Source organism: Mustela nivalis (genome assembly GCF_964662115.1).
Source record: "Mustela nivalis genome assembly, contig: HAP1_SCAFFOLD_405, whole genome shotgun sequence".
In the NCBI taxonomy this organism is placed as follows: Eukaryota; Metazoa; Chordata; class Mammalia; order Carnivora; family Mustelidae; genus Mustela; species Mustela nivalis.
The window spans coordinates 673,988-684,251 of NW_028136247.1; the positions used below are offsets into that span (position 1 = coordinate 673,988).

General features: G+C 51.0%; 1 long non-coding RNA gene across 1 annotated transcript; it reads right to left on the reverse strand.

The window, feature by feature from the left end:
* Positions 1-6,103: 6,103 nt before the first annotated feature.
* Positions 6,104-9,994, reverse strand: LOC309857133. The gene is made up of 3 exons (XR_014307491.1): positions 9,908-9,994; positions 9,497-9,708; positions 6,104-6,159 (listed from the first exon to the last, which is right to left on the reverse strand). It is a non-coding gene; the product is annotated as an uncharacterized lncRNA (long non-coding RNA).
* Positions 9,995-10,264: the final 270 nt, after the last annotated feature.

A 10,264-nucleotide genomic window follows, 5' to 3' on the forward strand; every position in this document is an offset into this window, starting at 1 on the left:
GCTGAGAGCTTGACAAGAGCCGAAATCAAGAGCTGGCTGCCGCACAGGCTGCCTCACCCAGGCAGCCTGAGTTAAGTTTTGTATAGGGTTTGATACTTAGATTGTGGTCCCCGGCCTCCTCGTCCTCCACCTCCTCCTCCCCTCTCCCGCTCCCTCTTCTGCTTCTCCTTCTTCTTTGCCTATGCATGTCCACTTGCTCTAGCACCATTTATTCAAAACGCTGTCACTCCTCCACTGAACGGCTTTTTACCTTTGTCAAGGCCCCATTCGACATATGGGCGTAGTTCTCTTTCTGGGTCCCTGATTCTGTTCCACTTATCCATCTGTATTCTGTTCCATTGGTCTAGCTCTTCACCAACACCACGCATTTTGATTACTGTAGACGAATATCTTGAAATGGGGTAGAAGGATTCTTCTGGTTTTCTTCTTTAGTTTTAGTTTCTCCTCTTTTTCTAGGTTCTAAAATAGAAAGATTATAGTTTTGAGACTCCTTTTCTTTTTAAAGAGAGAGAGAGAGAGATAGACACAGAGACAGAGACAGAGACAGAGACAGAGAAACGGAAGCGGTGCAGAAAGAGAGAGAGATGATTAAGCAGCCACCATGCCCAGCACCAGCACAATGCAGGTTCAGCCTCACTATCCCAAGGTTGACCATGACCCGAGTCAAAATCAAGAGTTGGACTAACTGACTGAGCCACCCAGATGCTCCTCCTCCTTTCTAATGTATGCATTGAGTGCTAAAAATTGAGCTCTCTGTTGATTTAGCTGTGTCCCATCAATTTTAATACGTGGTAGTTTTATTTTCCTTCGGGTCAGTGCACTGAAATTTTATCTTTTGTCTCCGATAATCTAGAAAGTTACTTTCTACGTGTTTAGATTTTGTTATGTTTCTCCCTTTAATATCTAGTTTCATTTTTAACTTTTTTTTATAAGTGTCAAAGTTTAATTCCAAGACAATGCTACATAGGGTTGCATTTTTTCAGGTACACAATATAGAGATTCTCCTCCGCTGCCCAACGACTGTTAGCTCCTGTTGCCAGGCACTGATTTGCGTTGGAGTCTCGGGTGCACCTCCCCCACCCCTACTCCCTTCAGCTCCTGTTGCCAGGCACTGGTTTGCATTGGAGACGGAACCATCGTAGGGGTTCCAAGCAGTTTCTAGTGGCCGAGAGGACACTGGTGATCAGAGACAAAGCCCCCAGGCTCTCTGGAGCCAGCTGGTGGCCATTTCAATGTCTCCCCACACAGTTCTGGAGCCGCTGTGGGCTCTCCGGGAACAGCTGTGGGCTTCTGGGTTGCCGATAATCGAACGTTGGCCACATGGGCCACGAGACTCTGGGTTTGGCTGGGAGATCCTCGTGTGCACTGTGTTGCTGGTGTTCATTCCAGTAAAGTGTGGACTCCGCTTAAGAGGAAGAAAGGGGCACTGTGCCCAGAATGAAGTATCTGGAAAAGACATGGAGAAGACCGACCCGGATGCACCAGCCCATGGAGCCGTCGCATCATCGGAGCACAAGGCCAGTCCTCTCCCGCTACAGATCCTTGCTCTGGCTGCCCTGAATCAAGATGTCGGGTACTTTTCTGTGGGAGACGCTACGCAACTGCTGAAGGGAGTTCGGCAAAGGCTGTTGAAGAAGAGCCCTCACCAGCTCACCGATGAAAATCCCATCTGTGGAGCAGCCCAGGACGATGGAGAAACCCCTGCGAGGAATATGCCAGAAGACTTCAAGGACAGCCCTGATCTGCGGGGAAGTGCAGACTCTCTGTATCAGGACATTGGCAGCTGTGGACTGAGAGGGCAGGAAGAGGCAGGGGAGGCAGGCAGGCCAGAGCTTCCTGACGGAGGTGTGCCGTGGCAGGCCCCCGCTGAGGGCCAGAGCCAACACCACACCCTCAGCCAGATCCTACTGACGGTGATGCATCTGCTAGAGCTCCTTCGAGATCATCTGGAAGGTGGGGGCTCAAGGAGGCAGGTGCAGACTGGCTCCTCCTCCACTGATCACGCGCCCCGTGGGAGCCCCCTGAATCAAGGAAAGCCATCCAGGGCACTGAAGAAGGCACGTCAGGGGAATGAAGAGCTCCCAGGAAACACAACAATCCACCAAGCTGAGCAAGTATCTTTTCACCAGCGAAACAGCCTCCTGGAAAGGGAGATTCAGAAGCTGCACCTGAAGCTCGAGGCAGAGCCTAAGCTGTGCGAAGAGCACCTCAAACACCTGGAGAGGAAGATGATGGAGGAGAAGGCACGCTGCCTGCAAGTGAAGAACGAACTCGCCAAGGTGCGCAGGAAGGTGGATGCTGCCCACTGGAACTTAGGCCTCTACAAGAAGATGGCCGACGACCTGCACCGAGAATGGCAGAGAATCTCCTCCTTGCATGACCGAGAGCGCCTCCTGGTGGAGAACAGAAGTGAGGAGAGCCAGAAGGCTGTTCTGTGGGCAGAGAGGGAGTTCCAAAGGCTCAAGGAAGAAAACCATTGCCTCAGGCAGAAGCTGGCCAACTCTGGGCCCAAGGTCCAGCCTGTCTCCGGGGGGCCTCCTGCTCCTGCTCCTGCTCCTGCTCCAGCTCCAGCTCCTGCTCCTGCTCTTCTGGGCACAGCCTACAAATGCCCTCAAGGGCCACAGGCTCCCCTCAAAGCCCAGAAGCCCAAGAAGGGAGCAAGGGTGCACTGGCCAGACTCCAAGTTCTCGGGTCCCCTGCAGGTCTGATTCCCTTTCCCAGCAGCCACCAACACTCACAACCAGAGCACAAAAGCTCCTGTGCTTCCTTACCCCTTCAGCCACACGCATTGCTCCTTTGACTGGAGATCCACCCCATTCTTGAACTGATGCTACCTATTCCCTATAGCCATGTGAGAGAGCATTTTTCATTGTTAAGGACCAAAAAAATAAAACGATCAAATTGCTGATCCTTCTGCGACTGAGAATTGATTGTATGAAGGGATTCTATGCCAAGCAACCAAGGGTTTTAAGTGTCCTTTACTGATCACTTAATTGTCCCAATAACCCAGTGTGTCCTATACTACTGAGGTTCTGAGAGGGGACACAACTTGCCCCAAGATCACACAGCTAGTGAATTTCAGAGCTCCCATTCCAAGCCAAGGTTGTCTCATTACCCACTGATGTGAAAATAACTACCACTCCTACCACTACGATGACTTCTGCTTCTTCATTTCTGAGAGAGAGAAAGAGCGAGGGCACACACACATGCAAGCGGGGGAGGGGCAGGGAGAGAGAGATTCCTAGACAGCCTTCGACTCAAGTGCACAACCAGACGCTGGGCTGGATTTCACAGACCATGGGACCACGCCCTGAGCCAAAATCAAGAGTCAGACGTTGACCTGACTAAGCCACACAGGCACCCTTCCCTTGTGCAAGGAACTTCTAGGCAAGCTGCTGTAAGGATCCCAGAAGGGCTTGACAAAATTTTCTCATAGGTCACGTTCTAGTTTGGATGCAAGGATTATGGTGATGCCTAGCTGAGGTAAAGTCCCAGCAAAGCATGGAGGGCAGCCTTTCAGGGTCTCCAACGATTCCCTTCGTGGGTACACCTCGTTTTGTGTTCCATACTCTACCACTGGATTAGAGTCAGGAACTCCTGCCTCACTTCGAAAGGACAGAATATGGCCCGAGAGATAGATAGCATGTCCCTTCTGAGGCTCGTAGACAAAGACACTGGTCTCCTCTTGGGCTTGCTCTCGCTCCCTCACCATTGGTTTCGAGGGAAGCCGCCTGCTCCTTGTGGGCTGTATGATGGAGAGGCCCATGTGGCAAGGAATGAATATTTCTTGCTCACCGCAATGGAGGACCTCTGGCGGCTAGGAGCCACCCGAGTGAGCACACAAGCAGATTTCCCGCCAACAAGCCTGGAGATGACTGAAGACCCACATGACATCTTGACTGCAGCCTTGTGAGAGATCCTGAGACACAGGTCCCTGGCTAGATGCACCTGGATGCCTGGCCCACGGAAACCATATGCGGTTATCAATTGGTGTTGTCGGAAGCCCTCTGGGTTGCGGAAAACATTCAAAAAAGACACAAGGGTGAAGCCACAGTTCTGGCTGCTGACCCACCCCCCTCTCCTGGGCTTGAAATTCCAGGGAAGTCAAGCGATGGTAGCAACCACTGAGAGATTAGGGTAAACAATGCCAGAAAGAGGTCCTCTATTCTGTTCTCCATGTATCTCTCTGAGAGGACATGCCCTCACCTGATCCACCCGAGCCAATAGGTGGCCCATGCAGGAGGAGACAACTGGCCGTGTGGTCCAAGTCGGCTGAGAGCACTAGACCCAGCGTCGCAGAGCCTCCTTGAAGCCAGAAAAAGAGCCCAGAAGTTCCCTGGTGTCCCTAGAGAAGGCACAGAAATTAGATGAGTTGAAAGCCTGGGACCTGGTCATTGGGCTTCTGGGCAAGAGGATAGATGGCCTGTGGAAGGGACACTGCCTGCAACCCCTCTTGGACCAGACCCCACCTGTCTGCTTTGGGATACTGAGGATTAAGACGAGAGTGAACTAGTGTAGAAGAGATGGTGTTCTAATGCTTGGCAGGTTGAAAGCGATTGAAATCGTTGACATTCCTATTCTCCTCGTCCTCAGGACCACCATTAAGGGGAAGGGGCCTTCAAAGAAGCAAGAGGAGTTTATCACTTACAGCAGCCATGTCAAGTGTCAATATCCAACCACTCCAGTCCCTTCCACCCCCTTGGCAGCCCCAATGCTTTCATAAGGACACAGATACATTCCCCTACAGGCTTTGGAGCAAACGTTAAGTTTTGATTTCTCTAAGATAAATGCCATAGTGCCATGACCTGCTCCTATGGCGGTAGCAAGTCTAGTTCTCAAAGAATCTGTGTGGAAGGGTTGAGCCACTCTATTGGACACCTGAAATTGATATTATACTGCATGTGAACGGGAATGTAACTCACGGCTTGGAAAAGGAAAAGAAACTCTTAACTGTTTTCAAGAGTCAGCTCTATCATTTTCCATTCCCAACTGTGATGCGGGAGTGATCCAGTCATTCCACATCCTGCCTTGCATTTGGTGGTGGGGTCTCTCTCTCCCTCTCTGGCGCATGTGGTTTGAATCACTGTGATAGGTGTGCAGTGAGAGCTCACTGGAGTTTTCATTTGAATTGCCCCAATGGCAACTTTCTATGTGGTCTCCATCTGTCTACGCTTTGGTAAAGGTGGCAGGCCCTTTACTTTTTCCCCACCCCCCCTTCTCTTTCCTTTTGCTAACTAGATTGCATGCTTACTTGGGGATCAAATTCTGAGTTTCCATGCTTCAGACAGGAGTCCTCTATTAGCTATGTGATTTGGACCTATTTCCTCCAAGTTGGTAGCTTGTCTTTTGGGTCTTCTTAAGGAGGTCTTTCACATGGCACAGATTTACAATTCTGATTGTTGGATAAAGTCTAATTAATCAACTTTACCTTAGGGAAAATAATTTCATGTGCGACTGGAGGATTCTTTACCTAGCTTTCCATTCTGGAAATTTTTCCCCACATTTTCCCTATAAGATTTATCATTTTCCATGTAAGGCAGTGATTAATTTTGAGCTACTTTTTAAAATACTCTTTTTTTCTTTTTTTCCTTTGGGATAGTGAACATGTGCATGAGCGGGCAGGGGCCTGGAGGGAGAAGGGAAAAGAGCATCCTCAAGCAGCCTCGCCAGTGAGCTTGGAGCCTGACTTTGTCCCGGGACGCTGAGAGCTTGACAAGAGCCGAAATCAAGAGCTGGCTGCCGCACAGGCTGCCTCACCCAGGCAGCCTGAGTTAAGTTTTGTATAGGGTTTGATACTTAGATTGTGGTCCCCGGCCTCCTCGTCCTCCACCTCCTCCTCCCCTCTCCCGCTCCCTCTTCTGCTTCTCCTTCTTCTTTGCCTATGCATGTCCACTTGCTCTAGCACCATTTATTCAAAACGCTGTCACTCCTCCACTGAACGGCTTTTTACCTTTGTCAAGGCCCCATTCGACATATGGGCGTAGTTCTCTTTCTGGGTCCCTGATTCTGTTCCACTTATCCATCTGTATTCTGTTCCATTGGTCTAGCTCTTCACCAACACCACGCATTTTGATTACTGTAGACGAATATCTTGAAATGGGGTAGAAGGATTCTTCTGGTTTTCTTCTTTAGTTTTAGTTTCTCCTCTTTTTCTAGGTTCTAAAATAGAAAGATTATAGTTTTGAGACTCCTTTTCTTTTTAAAGAGAGAGAGAGAGAGATAGACACAGAGACAGAGACAGAGACAGAGACAGAGAAACGGAAGCGGTGCAGAAAGAGAGAGAGATGATTAAGCAGCCACCATGCCCAGCACCAGCACAATGCAGGTTCAGCCTCACTATCCCAAGGTTGACCATGACCCGAGTCAAAATCAAGAGTTGGACTAACTGACTGAGCCACCCAGATGCTCCTCCTCCTTTCTAATGTATGCATTGAGTGCTAAAAATTGAGCTCTCTGTTGATTTAGCTGTGTCCCATCAATTTTAATACGTGGTAGTTTTATTTTCCTTCGGGTCAGTTCACTGAAATTTTATCTTTTGTCTCCGATAATCTAGAAAGTTACTTTCTACGTGTTTAGATTTTGTTATCTTTCTCGCTTTGATATCTAGTTTCATTTTTAACTTTTTTTTATAAGTGTCAAAGTTTAATTCCAAGACAATGCTACATAGGGTTGCATTTTTTTCAGGTACACAATATAGAGATTCTCCTCCGCTGCCCAACGACTGTTAGCTCCTGTTGCCAGGCACTGATTTGCGTTGGAGTCTCGGGTGCACCTCCCCCACCCCTACTCCCTTCAGCTCCTGTTGCCAGGCACTGGTTTGCATTGGAGACGGAACCCTCGTAGGGGTTCCAAGCAGTTTCTAGTGGCCGAGAGGACACTGGTGATCAGAGACAAAGCCCCCAGGCTCTCTGGAGCCAGCTGGTGGCCATTTCAATGTCTCCCCACACAGTTCTGGAGCCGCTGTGGGCTCTCCGGGAACAGCTGTGGGCTTCTGGGTTGCCGATAATCGAACGTTGGCCACATGGGCCACGAGACTCTGGGTTTGGCTGGGAGATCCTCGTGTGCACTGTGTTGCTGGTGTTCATTCCAGTAAAGTGTGGACTCCGCTTAAGAGGAAGAAAGGGGCACTGTGCCCAGAATGAAGTATCTGGAAAAGACATGGAGAAGACCGACCCGGATGCACCAGCCCATGGAGCCGTCGCATCATCGGAGCACAAGGCCAGTCCTCTCCCGCTACAGATCCTTGCTCTGGCTGCCCTGAATCAAGATGTCGGGTACTTTTCTGTGGGAGACGCTACGCAACTGCTGAAGGGAGTTCGGCAAAGGCTGTTGAAGAAGAGCCCTCACCAGCTCACCGATGAAAATCCCATCTGTGGAGCAGCCCAGGACGATGGAGAAACCCCTGCGAGGAATATGCCAGAAGACTTCAAGGACAGCCCTGATCTGCGGGGAAGTGCAGACCCTCTGTCTCAGGACATTGGCAGCTGTGGACTGAGAGGGCAGGAAGAGGCAGGGGAGGCAGGCAGGCCAGAGCTTCCTGACGGAGGTGTGCCGTGGCAGGCCCCTGCTGAGGGCCAGAGCCAACACCACACCCTCAGCCAGATCCTACTGACGGTGATGCATCTGCTAGAGCTCCTTCGAGATCATCTGGAAGGTGGGGGCTCAAGGAGGCAGGTGCAGACTGGCTCCTCCTCCACTGATCACGCGCCCCGTGGGAGCCCCCTGAATCAAGGAAAGCCATCCAGGGCACTGAAGAAGGCACGTCAGGGGAATGAAGAGCTCCCAGGAAACACAACAATCCACCAAGCTGAGCAAGTATCTTTTCACCAGCGAAACAGCCTCCTGGAAAGGGAGATTCAGAAGCTGCACCTGAAGCTCGAGGCAGAGCCTAAGCTGTGCGAAGAGCACCTCAAACACCTGGAGAGGAAGATGATGGAGGAGAAGGCACGCTGCCTGCAAGTGAAGAACGAACTCGCCAAGGTGCGCAGGAAGGTGGATGCTGCCCACTGGAACTTAGGCCTCTACAAGAAGATGGCCGACGACCTGCACCGAGAATGGCAGAGAATCTCCTCCTTGCATGACCGAGAGCGCCTCCTGGTGGAGAACAGAAGTGAGGAGAGCCAGAAGGCTGTTCTGTGGGCAGAGAGGGAGTTCCAAAGGCTCAAGGAAGAAAACCATTGCCTCAGGCAGAAGCTGGCCAACTCTGGGCCCAAGGTCCAGCCTGTCTCCGGGGGGCCTCCTGCTCCAGCTCCTGCTCCTGCTCCAGCTCCAGCTCCTGCTCCTGCTCTTCTGGGCACAGCCTACAAATGCCCTCAAGGGCCACAGGCTCCCCTCAAAGCCCAGAAGCCCAAGAAGGGAGCAAGGGTGCACTGGCCAGACTCCAAGTTCTCGGGTCCCCTGCAGGTCTGATTCCCTTTCCCAGCAGCCACCAACACTCACAACCAGAGCACAAAAGCTCCTGTGCTTCCTTACCCCTTCAGCCACACCCATTGCTCCTTTGACTGGAGATCCACCCCATTCTTGAACTGATGCTACCTATTCCCTATAGCCATGTGAGAGAGCATTTTTCATTGTTAAGGACCAAAAAAATAAAACGATCAAATTGCTGATCCTTCTGCGACTGAGAATTGATTGTATGAAGGGATTCTATGCCAAGCAACCAAGGGTTTTAAGTGTCCTTTACTGATCACTTAATTGTCCCAATAACCCAGTGTGTCCTATACTACTGAGGTTCAGAGAGGGGACACAACTTGCCCCAAGATCACACAGCTAGTGAATTTCAGAGCTCCCATTCCAAGCCAAGGTTGTCTCATTACCCACTGATGTGAAAATAACTACCACTCCTACCACTACGATGACTTCTGCTTCTTCATTTCTGAGAGAGAGAAAGAGCGAGGGCACACACACATGCAAGCGGGGGAGGGGCAGGGAGAGAGAGATTCCTAGACAGCCTTCGACTCAAGTGCACAACCAGACGCTGGGCTGGATTTCACAGACCATGGGACCACGCCCTGAGCCAAAATCAAGAGTCAGACGTTGCCCTGACTAAGCCACACAGGCACCCTTCCCTTGTGCAAGGAACTTCTAGGCAAGCTGCTGTAAGGATCCCAGAAGGGCTTGACAAAATTTTCTCATAGGTCACGTTCTAGTTTGGATGCAAGGATTATGGTGATGCCTAGCTGAGGTAAAGTCCCAGCAAAGCATGGAGGGCAGCCTTTCAGGGTCTCCAACGATTCCCTTCGTGGGTACACCTCGTTTTGTGTTCCATACTCTACCACTGGATTAGAGTCAGGAACTCCTGCCTCACTTCGAAAGGACAGAATATGGCCCGAGAGATAGATAGCATGTCCCTTCTGAGGCTCGTAGACAAAGACACTGGTCTCCTCTTGGGCTTGCTCTCGCTCCCTCACCATTGGTTTCGAGGGAAGCCGCCTGCTCCTTGTGGGCTGTATGATGGAGAGGCCCATGTGGCAAGGAATGAATATTTCTTGCTCACCGCAATGGAGGACCTCTGGCTGCTAGGAGCCACCCGAGTGAGCACACAAGCAGATTTCCCGCCAACAAGCCTGGAGATGACTGAAGACCCACATGACATCTTGACTGCAGCCTTGTGAGAGATCCTGAGACACAGGTCCCTGGCTAGATGCACCTGGATGCCTGGCCCACGGAAACCATATGCGGTTATCAATTGGTGTTGTCGGAAGCCCTCTGGGTTGCGGAAAACATTCAAAAAAGACACAAGGGTGAAGCCACAGTTCTGGCTGCTGACCCACCCCCCTCTCCTGGGCTTGAAATTCCAGGGAAGTCAAGCGATGGTAGCAACCACTGAGAGATTAGGGTAAACAATGCCAGAAAGAGGTCCTCTATTCTGTTCTCCATGTATCTCTCTGAGAGGACATGCCCTCACCTGATCCACCCGAGCCAATAGGTGGCCCATGCAGGAGGAGACAACTGGCCGTGTGGTCCAAGTCGGCTGAGAGCACTAGACCCAGCGTCGCAGAGCCTCCTTGAAGCCAGAAAAAGAGCCCAGAAGTTCCCTGGTGTCCCTAGAGAAGGCACAGAAATTAGATGAGTTGAAAGCCTGGGACCTGGTCATTGGGCTTCTGGGCAAGAGGATAGATGGCCTGTGGAAGGGACACTGCCTGTAACCCCTCTTGGACCAGACCCCACCTGTCTGCTTTGGGATACTGAGGATTAAGACGAGAGTGAACTAGTGTAGAAGAGATGGTGTTCTAATGCTTGGCAGGTTGAAAGCGATTGAAAT